The sequence below is a fragment of the Mytilus californianus genome, unplaced genomic scaffold, assembly GCF_021869535.1.
Source record: "Mytilus californianus isolate M0D057914Y unplaced genomic scaffold, xbMytCali1.0.p SCAF_62, whole genome shotgun sequence".
Classification (NCBI taxonomy): Eukaryota; Metazoa; Mollusca; class Bivalvia; order Mytilida; family Mytilidae; genus Mytilus; species Mytilus californianus.
In genome coordinates this window covers 755,172-768,995 of record NW_026262715.1, presented here as the reverse complement: position 1 = coordinate 768,995, position 13,824 = coordinate 755,172, and the positions used below count along the sequence as shown (strand labels likewise).

Sequence of the window (13,824 nt, the reverse complement as noted above, 5' to 3'; positions counted from 1 at the left end):
TGGTACATCTTTTTTTTTTATATAGCTCCGGACATTTCAGGGTATATACGCATCATTGACTTTCAAATGTTTATGTTTGAGCATTTTAATGAAGGTAAATCAAGAAAGGCGCTTCGGACGCACACAATTTTAAAGTGTTGATTTCTTACACTTCATCGTTTCAAATTTATTGTACGAGTGTTCCACTGCATGAACACCTCAGTATTGATGTACTGTTTTGATTAAGTGCCGAATTGACCATGTCGTCCCTTTCTTATCATTTCATTCCCCAGTCTCATCAATCCCTCGATTATTGTCAAAACTGAAACACGTTGTTTTTCTACTTGGAAGTTTTATCCACCACTAGAGTAAGTTAAACTTTTATATTTGTGCTCATTTTTTATATCGTTGTGCATATTGTTTAATTATACATTTTATGCAAGTGTGGTGCCGTTGGATGATTGATACACCGCTTTAGCGGTTCTCCAATATAGGAGGAATATGATATCTGAAACCGGGAACCAGACAAGCCTAAACCTCGCTCTCTATATGATGGGAAAACGGATAGAAGGAACAGACCAAAAACAAGGAACCAGACAGGAACCAGGCAGAGCTTCACTTCTATTTTCCAAGCTTCAAGCAAGACAGTTCGCTTTCTCTAAGACTGCAGAGTTGTGTTATAATAAGCTTATTCTAGGAGAACTTGAGTCAGATATTCAGGTAATATTGCATTACACGCCCAACCACAATCGCTACATTGGTGTCAGATGTAAAAACATCTGAAACCGCAAAAAATACCTGAAATTGTCATTAGAATTTCGTGCGAGTTTTCGCGGGGAAATTGTCAAATTTATCGGATTTGAATTTTGAGTTTCTCGCGATTTATAATTCGTATACAATACATATTTATGTCCCAATACACATAAAACAATTATTGTTTGCTCCACTGTAGTTATATAAACAGTGAAGTGAAGTTTGTTGCACTTTTTCAATATATATTTGAAACAGTGAAGGGAGACAACTGTGTTGTTTACAATTTGCACAGTATATATAAATCAAATATGTTTCTTATGAGTTAGAATATTAACTTTAAGAAGTTGTGCAGTTGAAATAAATACATTTTAACAGTATTTGTGTGATAGTAAACAGAAGTTTATATAAACTAAATAAAATAAAACCACACCCAAGCTTGAACTGTTACATGTATGAAAATTTTTCATTATTGAATATTGGTCAATAAACCGGACAACTGGTATTGACTTTTCAATAATTCATACATGAATATATTTCAATTTACTGAAATTTGGTACGATTCGAGTCAATAAACCGGACAACTGGTATTGACTATTAAACAATTTATTAAAAAAAAAAAAAGGGACAAAAACAAACCAAACAAACACACACAAACCGTCATTTTCATTTGTAATACATATTCCGGATAAGCTGGATAAATGTATTGATACAATAAAATTGATGATTGGTAAATTATTACGTCAAGCTTTGATCCTTAGAAAATTTCGTAATTCTACCACCATAGTCGTTGATAGTTTGTGATTTTGCTATATTTATAACATTTTTACATATTGATTTTTCTACATATATATTTCAATAAAGAATTTTCATATACAAATTGCATATTATTGTACGTGTACTGATATTACATTTAAAAGTTTGTTTCTTTTGACAAAATAGTTATACATATACATAGTTCTTATATATTATTATTATTTTTTTTTTTTTTTTGTGTGTGTCTTATTCCGGTTTAACTGGTTTTGATACATTCATTCTAAAATTGTTCATTAATTTCAAGTATAAGGAAATTAGAATAAAAAGATAAGTTAAATAAATTCAAGAAAATTTGAACAATTCTTATTGGTAATACTAAATAATTTTTATTAGATTTTTGATATTTGGTAATTTTTTCTTTTAGATATTTATATTTCAAGAGGTAAACAATAATTTTTAATATAGAGGTTTATTTGTACTATTTATTGTACACTTGTTAATTTTTATTGTGGAACTATTTATCTGTTCATATCTCAATATGGCGATGAAACAAACGGTAAATATTAATACGGCGGATATTGAGGAATTGATGACTTTAAAAGATATTGGACAAAAAAGAGCTCAATTAATCGTGACTGAAAGGACTAAATTAGGAACCTTAACAGCAGAGACACTTAAAGCCAAAGAGGGAATACCAAGTAATATCTGGGACCCATTTATTTATATGGGAAGGGTCATATTCGAAGAACAACTTGATACTAAAGATACTGAAAAAGAAAAAAAATGTCCAGCCAGAGAATCAACAAGTGACTGCACAGTACGAAGAACTAGTTACAAAACAACAAGATCAACTTCAGCAACAAGAAAAAGTTATTGAAGATTATAAGACTAAGTTAATGATCGCTGATCAAGATAAGAAATCAATGCAACAAGATATAAAAAAAACAGTTATCAGATATACAGAGCCAATGCAGTGCACAGCTTACAGCCAAGACTGAAGAATTGGAAGAAGTGTTGGACTCCATGCAGAAATCTAAAAACAAATTGGACCAAGAGCTACATTATGTTAAAATGGAAGAACGCCAGCGAGGTGATAAACTTGAATCGACACTGGAAAGTGAAAGAAAAGAATTTGAACAACATTTAATAGACTTGCAACATAAAATGAATACGGAAATGGTCCAAAAAAATCAAGAACTTGAAAAGTCATTTTATCAGTTGAAGTCAGAGAGGGAAATGCTTATGAATAAAGTTGAGGAACAAGCTAAACTTATTGATAGCGGCAGAGAAAAAATCAAAAGTCAACAGAAGGATCTTGAATTGAAAGATCAACAATATGCCACCAAGGTCCAGAAATTAGAAGATGAATATAAAACAAAAACATTTTCAAAGTTGGTAGAAACAACAGGAAATCTTGCACCAGATAACATCTATAAATCCAAAATCACTTCAAGGATCGATGAGAATAAATCAGCGGTCAAGATGGAAGAAAATCAATCAAGCGTGTCAGCAGTAAAGAGTACACCTAAAACTACACTAGATGAACGTACTAGTTCCAGATATAGAAATGAAGGTCCAATAGCGCCAAAACTAGCAACATTTGACGGTAAGAGCGAGTGGAAACCTTATTATTTACAGTTCATACACATTGCCAACAAGTACAACTGGGATACACAGCAAAAGTTGGATAAACTTATTGAGTGTTTAAGAGACAAAGCTCTTAAATTTTTTAGTACCAGACCACCATCAATACAAACTGATTTTAAATTACTGTCAGATAAACTTAACCAGAGGTTTGGTAACAGGGATCTTCCATACACAATACGCCGACAGTTACAAGATGTTAGACAGAATGGTGATGAAATGATTGATGAGTTTGCTGAACGAGTGCAAGAGATGGTAACAGATGGCTATATAGACACACCTGAACATGTTGTTGAGACAATTTCTGTCGACGCATTCTTGAAAGGTTGTACTGATAAAAAAGCAGCATTACTAGCCATGGAGAAAAATCCTACCAGTATGGACCAGGCTCTTCAGTTTGTTAAGAGTTCAATACATAATCAGAGAGTTCTACTTGGTTACAAGAAGAGTGATGTAAGGAGAGTACAGTTCGAAAAATATGACCAGGATGACTCAGATGGTGAGTCAGAGATAGCAGTAAGAGTTGTAAATAAAAAACCAAACTATATACCTTGGCAGGAAACTATTGAAAAGCGTGTCCTAAAAACTGAACAGGATATAACGGGAATTAACAACAATGTAGGAAAAATATTGAAGATACTGGAATCCAGAAGCAATGATAATAGGAGACCTAGATCACCATCACCAAACAGAAGTCCAGCACGAACAGTCACTTGCTACACTTGTAATCAAGAGGGACACTACAGTAATCAGTGTGAAAATAAGAGTAATAGTTCATCTCCAATGAGAAGGAATAGGTCACCATCACCTATTAATTCCAGACCAAATGTTCATTTAAACGAGCAAGGATCGAAGAAGTAGGCCAGTCTTCGATCCATCCAGCTAACACAGGCCAACCACCTCCATCTCCACATGAAAATTCTGTAAATTATGCCGGACTAACTGGCACTTACAGAAATGGAAGTTGTGAAAAAAATAAAGAATTAAATATTGCCAATTTGGTGGAAAATAAACCTGTGGACACAATAGGAATACCTAGTCAAGAAAAGTCTTCAACGTTTACAAGTCAGCATGAAAAACCTAATGTATGCAAAGCCGGATTAACTGGCGCATGCAAACAAAACTCTGAAGGTTTAAAAATTTCTGAAGTTTCAGTCAACGACTCCTATGGGTCAACGGTAGCAGCAAGCTTAATATTGAATGTGAAAATAAATGGTGTTGATGTGGATGCTGTGGTGGATACAGCTGCACAGGTCACAATTATCAGTGAAAAATTTATAAAAAAATTACAGCCACCATTAGAACTTAAGTCGTCTGTTACATTAAAAGGAGCTGGAGCTGAGAACAAAATAAAGGCAAGCTATGCTAATAGAGTGTCTATTAGGATGGGCAAAACTGAGACAAAATGGCAAATTATAGTTGCAGATATTACAGATTCTGTCTTATTAGGTTTAGATATTTTACAACATCTAAAAGCTGTGATAGACTTGGTAAATTACACAGTGAAAATTAACAATCAGACCTTACATGCATCAGCAGTGAAGTCCAACAACAAAGAAATGAAAGTTTGCAGAGTAAGTTTAAATCAAAATGTGATTATTCCGTCTATGACTGCTATTGAGTTATCTGCAATGTTAGAGGGAACGGTTAATAGTGATATATGCATCTAACCCAATCAGAAATTAAACGGAATAATAATGCCTTACATTGTAACGACACCTGACAAAACAGTACCAATTACAATCAGAAACTTGACAGACAAGAATATTTCTTTAAGAAAAGGTACTAGTCTTGGAACAGCTGTGGAGATTGATGAAGTTTTAGAAAATCACAACCCGGAACAGAATTCAATCACAAATCGCCAAATAAGTAAAGACGGGAACCACTCTGAGAAAACAGAAGAGATATGTCAAAATATGCCAGAAAATTTGAAAGATTTATTTGAAAGGTCAAAAGAGAATCTCAATGAAAAAGAATGCATTCAGTTAGCTCAACTGTTGATAAAATTTAAAGACACATTTTCAGTCAATGATTTGGACATAGGCCATTTTACTAAAATCAAACATAGAATAGATACAGGAACATCTACACCTTCAAAGGAGAGAATGGGGAGAACACCGTTAGGTTTTGAAGCGGAAGAAGAAAAACATCTTAGTGAATTACTAAAGAGAAAGGTTATCCAACCCTCAAGTTCAGAATGGTGTGCTGCTCCTGTTTTAGTACGCAAGCGTGATGGGAAGATAAGATACTGTATTGATTACAGAAAATTGAATTTTAAGACTCGTACAGATTGCTTTCCTTTGCCTAGAATTGAGTCCTGTATTGATACCCTGAGAGGAACAGAATTCATGTCCTGTCTCGACATGTCCTCAGGTTACTATCAATTTGAGATCCATGAAGACGACAGACATAAAACGGCATTTGTGACGAATTATGGTCTTTTTGAACACATTCGGCTTAGTTTTGGCTTGTGTAATAGTCCAGCATTCTTTCAGAGAGTTATTCAGCTAACTCTTTCAGGACTGACGTGGAAAGAATGCTTAGATTACCTTGACGACATTATAGTCCTAGGGTCAAGTTTTCAGAGTCATCTACATAATTTAGAGAAGGTCTTACAGCGTTTTGAGGATAATAATCTAAAGCTAAAACCAAAGAAGTGTTCACTCTTCCAGAAAGAAGTACTTTTCCTTGGAAAATTAGTAAATAGAGAGGGGGTTGCAGTCAATCCAGAAAGCAGGAATACAATATTAAATTGGCCAGTTCCAACAAAGAAGAGAGATGTAGAATCGTTACTTGGTTTTGTTAACTATCACAGAGACCATATAAAAAACTTTGCAACAATAGCTGCTCCATTATATCATCTTACTAAGAAGACAGTTAAATTTGAATGGAGCAAGGATCACCAAGAAACTTTTGAAACCATTAAGACAGCACTGGTTAATGCAGCGACGTTATCCTATCCATACCCAGATGAACCTTTCATATTAGACACGGACGCTTCAGATACAGCATTAGGGGCCGAATTGATCCAGATCCATGACGGTAAAGAATTTGTAGTTTGTTACTCCAGTAAGGTGCTGACACCTACACAGAAGCGTTATTGCACTACCAGGAAAGAACTATTAGCAGTAGTGACCTTTACTCGACAGTTCAGAAATTATCTCCTTGGTCGTCAATTTACAGTGAGAACAGATCATCATAGTCTTATTTGGCTCCTACGTTTTTAGAATATTGAAGGCCAGTTAGCAAGATGGCTTGAAGAGCTTTCACAATATGATATGGTTATCCAACATCGTTCTGGCAAAAAACACCAAAATGCAGATGGTCTTTCCAGAATCCTGGATGATTTAGAACCTTGTAATTGCTACTATGCAGGAGCTGATCTCTCATCTTTACCCTGTAAAGGATGTGCATATTGCAGTAGAGCTCAAAGAACCTGGGGAAAATTTGAGAATGATGTGGATGATGTGGTGCATCTGAAAATTCGGAGTATACAACACCAGCTTCAGGATGATATCTCTATACAAGAAAGTAATTGGATGAAAGGTTGGTCCTTGGGAGACATCAAGAAAGAACAAAAAGATGACCCTGATTTGAAAACACTTATAAATTGGTTACATACTGGTGAGCCACCGTCAGAGCATGAGTTACAACTTGAAAGCCCAGCAACTAAGCATTGGTGGAATTGTAAGACACAACTGAAATGTGTAAAGGGATGCCTATTCTATAAGTGGTTGGATCCAGCTGAGCCAAGAACACTATTGTTACTTCCTAAATCCTTGAAAGAAGAGGCTATGAAATATTGTCATGATTGCAAAACAGCAGGACACTTTGGTCAAGCTAAAACCATACAGAAACTACAACAAAGATTTATTTGGTACCAGATGAGAGTGGATGCAATTTTGTATGTCCAAACATGTTCAATATGCAATATCAATAAAAAATCAAACAGAACAGCAAAAGGGGCACTAGGTCAATATCATGCAGGAGCTCCCATGGAAAGGGTACACATGGATATACTTGGGCCACTTGTAGAAAGTAATTCTAACAATAAATATGTGCTAGCCATCATAGACCAGTTTACTAAGTGGATTGAATTTGTCGCTTTGCCTAATCAAAATGCAGAAACAATAGCAAAGGCAGCAGTGAATGAGTTCTTTTCTAAATTTGGTTGTGCTTTGCAAGTACACACTGACCAAGGCAGAAACTTTGATAGCAACCTATTCCATGAATTATGTCGCTTACTAGAAATCGCAAAAACTCGAACAACTCCTTATAGACCAAGGTCCAATGGACAGGTTGAACGATATAACAGTGTGATTTTACAGGCAGTAAGATGTTATTTAGAGGGTAAGCAGAAAGACTGGGATGTTCACCTTCAACAATTGGCTGGCGCAATACGATCTACAAAAAATAGACAAACTGGCTTCACCCCTAATATGATGATGTTGGGAAGGGAGGTAATGCAACCGGTAGATCTACTCTTGGGAACAGCAAAGAGTAACATGGAAATAAACCAACCCCATCAGTATATCAAGGATCTAAAAAATGCATTAGAAAAAGCTCACAAAATTGCTAGAGATAACCTTAAGACAGCTCAATTCAGACAGAAAAGAGATTATGATGTAAAACTTAATCACAGGATATATAATAAAGGTGACATTGTTTACAGAATAGATTCCGCTACAAAAATAGGAGAAAGTAAAAAATTGCAGGCACCCTGGCAAGGACCATACCTAATTGTAGAGGTACTGTCATCAGTTCTGTATAAAATGAGAACAAGGAAAAAAGAACTAACAATCTATCACGATCAGTTAAAACCTTGCTCAGATAGAATTATTCCACAGTGGTTGAAGTATATGAGACACCGTCTTCTTCAAGGTGAGGTAGATTATAGCCTGGGAATTGGCCAGACTGAAGAAGAAAATATTCATGATTTGTCACAGTTATTTGAAGAAGATAATGACAGGGAACCAGTTCTTTTTGTTCAAGAGACAGAGGATGGTATAAACAAAGACCATGCCGGATCAACTGGCTTAGAGTCTTTTCAACAACTCCGAGATTTGGAATCTTTTCTTGATAATACTGAAGAAGTTCAGGAAATTGGTGTAGACCAGCATGGTACAGGATTGGAAATCAGATATCCATCTGATGTCGACTCAGAAGATAGACATATTGTAACTAATTTAGATGGTGTAAATTTGATTTTAAGTAATAATAGTACTGATAATTTAGATGATACATTTTTGTACGCAATTGACAACTATGGTGGTAGAATCAGAAATCGTCCAAAATACCTGGACGATTATGATTTGTCCGATATGTTTTAATCATTGCCGGATTAACTGGCTTTTAAACAAAACAAAATAATGATAAAAAAAATAATAAAAAAACACATTGTAAAATATTGTATATATAAGTTTTTAAAAATAGCATGAGGATAATTCTGTACTTCCAGCATGGCAAAAAGTTGGAGTAATGATAAAGAGATGGAAGAGCTATATAGGCAGAATTATGAAGAACTTGACTATGATGAGGATGTGGATGAGGGAAAAGAAGATGTTCATCTGGAGACAGAGCAGGAAGATGTATGGATAGAGCAGGAAGATACTCATCAGGAGACAAAACAGGAGGATGTAAGGGTAGTGATTAGGGAGAAAGAAAGAAGGAGGCAGGAGAAAGAAGACAAAAGATACCATCAAGTAATGAGAGAGGCTGATGAGGACCTTTGTGTGCCTATGGTAATATCAAAGAAGCAGGAATTAGAGATGGACCAGAGGAAGTATCAGGAAATACTGAAAGCGGCGGACGAAGATATGGGGATACCAATCGTGGCAAGAGGTAAGCCAACAGATGATGAGCAATACCATCAGGTAGTGAAGGAGGCTGATGAAGATCTCTGTATACCTCTCACAACACCTGAGGTAGCGGTACCGTGTCCTCCAAAATGTAAACTTTGTTTTATTTGTCAGCTGCCTATGAGGCATCCGTTTAGGCATGCAGCAAAATTCCATCTGCCATGGTATGTGGCTCCTGAGTCCGCTTGTTTCCATTGTAAGCAACAGTTTGCCCAAGTTACAATGCTGGTACATCACATAAACAACGTTCATCCAGAGGTTGAAAGTGACGCAAAGTTTGGCCCAGACAGTTACCAGATGTGGGTGCAGCTTATTAATGGTCTGCTTAGAGAATTAGCCAGAATATTGGAAGTGACATATCCAGATGGACTAATACATTTTGTTAGCTCTTTGAATATTCCTGGCAATAAAATGTACGGAGCATCCAAAAATTTAACATTTAGAACAGAGGAAGTTTTTCTTGCCGATATTTTCTGTCAAATTAATAACCTATCTAAATTCAACTTTAACATATTCGACAACTTTGGCCAAGCATATATACATTCCTTACTTCATTGGAAAATTCTGAAAATAGTCATCAGTAAATTAACTGCAGAACAACAAAACATGATACAAACTTTTGAAGAACAAAAAGATCGTTTTGGATTATTTAATGGATGTCTCTCAACCAAACCAACAGGACCATTGATGGCAATCGATGCCCATTTTCATCTTGACCAACTCATGGTAAAAACCGGATTAACTGGTATCCATGAGTTGGATGATATGGGAACATCTGACCTCTTTAAGACCAAATTGTCATTTTTAATTGCCAATTACTGTAACCCTGCAAAATTCCAATCGTCAGCAGACAGATCAGAAATAAGGAAAGATCACAGAATTAGACTCTCTTTTGGAATGCACCCTCGAATTGTCAACTCAAACTCTACATCAACTTTAGATCGGTTCTTCAAAAATTTAACTTCTATTTTGGCATCTTCAAAAACTGTATCGGTAGGAGAATGTGGATTGGATACTACCGATAGACCAAATTCTCAAAACTTTCAGAAGCAGATAACATATTTTGAAAAACAGCTTAATTTGGCAGTGCAGAAAAACCTTCCAGTCGTTGTCCACAGCAGAGGAGATAACAACCTAAACCTTTCAACTTTAACCTCCATGGTCAACAACTTACCTAGGAACCATAAAATTCATTGGCATTGCTTCACAGGGACAGAACAAATTTTTGAATCAGCATCCTCACATTTTTCAAACATTGTATTTGGCGTTACACCTTTCATCTTTACCAACAAATATCCCTCCATCAAACAGTTCGTCTGCAACAAAGGAATCAGCAGGATAGTTTTAGAATCTGATGCTCCATATATCTGCTATAAAGAACAACTTGCCAATCCATACACTGTCATCTTTGTAGCTCATGAAATTTCAAAATTATTACCGATACCTGTTGAAGAAGTTTTGGCCACTACTACAAAAAATTCTCAAATGATTTATGGTTGTTAAGGGGGAGGAGTTGGAAGTAATGTTTGGCAGCAATTTTTAAATTTTCTTTTCATAATTTCATAGTGATTGGCAGTTTAAAACAAAATTTGTAATGTTTATAAATAATAGATATATTTGATTAAATATAGTGTCTCATTGATGCACACTCTTGATCTTCAGCCTTTTACATCTAACCGGATTAACTGGTTTGTAATTGGTTTAAGATATTTGTATATACTATATATTTGATTAAATAGTGTCCCATTGATGTACACTTTTGATCTTCAGCCTTTTACATCTAACCGGACTAACTGGTTTGTAATTGGTTTAAGATCTATGTATAAATGTTACTACTTTTAATTGTCCACAAATTTGCTCATGGCGAACAAACCAAGATCATTTGGGTTTTTCCTCTAGAAAACGGGGAGGAGTGTGGTGCCGTTGGATGATTGATACACCGCTTTAGCGGTTCTCCGATATAGGAGGAATATGATATCTGTAACCGGGAACCAGACAAGCCTAAACCTCGCTCTCTATATGATGGGAAAACGGATAGAAGGAACAGACCAAAAACAAGGAACCAGACAGGAACCAGGCAGAGCCTCACTTCTATTTTCCAAGCTTCAAGTAAGACAATTCGCTTTCTCTAAGACTGCAGAGTTGTGTTAAAATAAGCTTATTCTATGAGAACTTGAGTCAGATATTCAGGTAATATTGCATTACACGCCCAACCACAATCGCTACACAACTTCATATTTGATTATTGGTGTTCATTTACACACGACATGAGTAAATATTGCCGCTGTGAATATACAGTACTGTTTGTATTTTTTATGTATGCATTTCCCCCTTAAATTCCATTCATTATTTGTCAATCCCACATGTTAGGATTTATTTTTGTGTTTTATTGATGTAGACAAGGGTCACGCTCGAATTTTCTAGAAATACAGTCCCGCACAGTCTCAACGTGTGTAAAATTTATATCGTGCGTGGTATGAAGAGTACAGTCAATGACAAATGCAACCTTTCAATTTTCTTGCATATTTAGATACGTGTGTGCAATCTTTTTCTGATATATTTATGTTGTATTTCGAAGTGTAGTGTACAAGAGTTACTTGTATTGAACTGTATAACCATTTTCTTTGTGAATGTACTACTATTTGACATTTATTATATAAGTGTTGCCTTAATAGTATGCTTATGATTGTTATTTTGTACTTTCAGTTTTTCACCCTCTCCGGGGGTCTGTATACCAATAAACTGTTGATCTCTCAACGACTTATCAGTACAATTGATATACACGGTATTTGTGTCCCTGAAGACTTCTCTGTTGTTATTTGTTTTGTCGTGTAACTGACATGAACCTAACACCTCCTATTTTGGTGAAAATTATATCGTACTGACTTCGTTTCCAACAAACAACAGTAATGTTCCATATGAAAAAATGCTTTTGTTTGATTGTTTTAGTTATGGACAATGCACATTTTAAGGGCTTTCTTGTCGCATAATACACCGAGAGAAATCGGGATTGATCAAATGAGAGGCTTACGATAGGGCCATCTTCTTTGGACAATTTCAGACATCCCAGGTATGTTTTACGACAAGAAAACATTAAAAAATATATTATTTTCTGTAAATATTGGATATCCTACTTTACCTATCACGTTAAAGTGCTATATTCTATTCTATGCTTTTAGGTTAAACCACGTCAAACGGCTCATTTATAATTAATTTAGATATAAAAGTAAAGAATAACTTTCCAGTTTCAAAACAATGTTGCTTTTTTGCATGAACCAAAATACAAATGAAGTAAGACGGTGGATGAAAAATACAAGTCACTTGATCAGTAATTTGTCCTTGTCCAGGTTTGGTTTAACTTTTGGTTCTCTTTGGTTTGATCGGCTCTTCAACGTTTGTATTTGATTTTGGACTTTCAAATATTTGGCCTCGATTAGATGATTTGTACCGTATATGTTATTACTACCACTGGGTCGATACCTTTGCAGATAAACTGTTATTCCTCGATGGTTACACCAGCCTAGTAGTCAATACTTCGGTATTGGCATGAAAATACGAGTATTTTTAAACTAAAATTTTTTGTTATAAAAAATTTCGAAATCGTTTTCAATTATAGTCATATGAAACTTCAAATTTAAAAAAAAGTTGAATTTGTTTTATGTACTTAAATGGCTAAGTTTTACTATAAAACATGATACGTGAACTTTCTTGTAAAAAAAAAATCTTTTATATTTTCAAAAATTTCACTAATTCGCCGATATTTTCCCGTATGCAGATTCATAAAGAACAAATTAGATACACCAAATCATTTAACAACCGTTTGGGAAAAAGTGTTATTTACAAATAGGAACGCATGGAAAATATAAAAAAATATTTTTCATGTGTGTCACTTCCTCTGTGTTGATTGTTTATCAATGACAGGACTTTTTAAACTTCGGCAACAAACTTGAAAATTAGTTAGCTTGCGATCAAGTCATTGAATAAAACATTGTTCGCCGATAATACGTTATGGATTCGTTATACAATGTTATAAATGTAAAATAAAACACGTGCATACAGGACTTAGTTACGTGCATATATATAAAAATAAGGAGATGTGGTATAATTGAAAATGATTGATTGATTGGTGTTTGCTTTACGCCGCATGAGCACAAAAAGGCTATATCGCGGCGAGAGCTTATTCAAAAATTTTTACAATTTACAGTAAATTTTTAAAATCAGACAAAAGGTCTTTCAATAAACTAAAATTCAAGTCTAAAGCAAATTGTTTATTTACAAATAAAATTCAAACACTAAGATAACGTGATAAAAATTAAAATCAGTTTAAATTTACACAACATTTTTATATTTTATAATATATTCCAACTTCCTTCAAGAATTAAACAATATTTGTAATTGGAACACTATTAAATAAATCATACATATTGTTGACATTGAAATGCTTCCTACGAATATCAGCAAAGTCAATACAATTAATTAAAACATGTTTAATAGTATACTTGCAGTTGCAAGGTATACAATGTGGTTCATATTCATTTTTAAGAAGATATTCGTGTGTTATTCTAGTATGACCAATACGACATCTAGAAATAACACACTGATTTTTTCTGCACATAAAATTTTGAAAGGTTTTAATTTCATGTAATTTATTATTATCTTTTTTACTCCATTCATTTTTCAAAATATTAAAAACATATTTTCTAATATTAGATCTAAAATCGGTATATGGTATATCACAGTAAAATCTTGAGAATTATCGGGTTTATAATTTTAGTATGTTGTATAGCTTGTAAGCATAAAAGTGAATCAGAACAGATTATAAATTTGGATTTGTCTG

At 34.5% G+C, this 13,824-nt stretch overlaps 1 long non-coding RNA gene across 1 annotated transcript; it reads left to right on the top strand.

The window, feature by feature from the left end:
• Positions 1-215: 215 nt before the first annotated feature.
• LOC127707302 (uncharacterized) lies at positions 216-11,744 on the top strand. Its single transcript, XR_007984755.1, has 2 exons — positions 216-347; positions 11,694-11,744. It is a non-coding gene; the product is annotated as an uncharacterized LOC127707302 (long non-coding RNA).
• Positions 11,745-13,824: the final 2,080 nt, after the last annotated feature.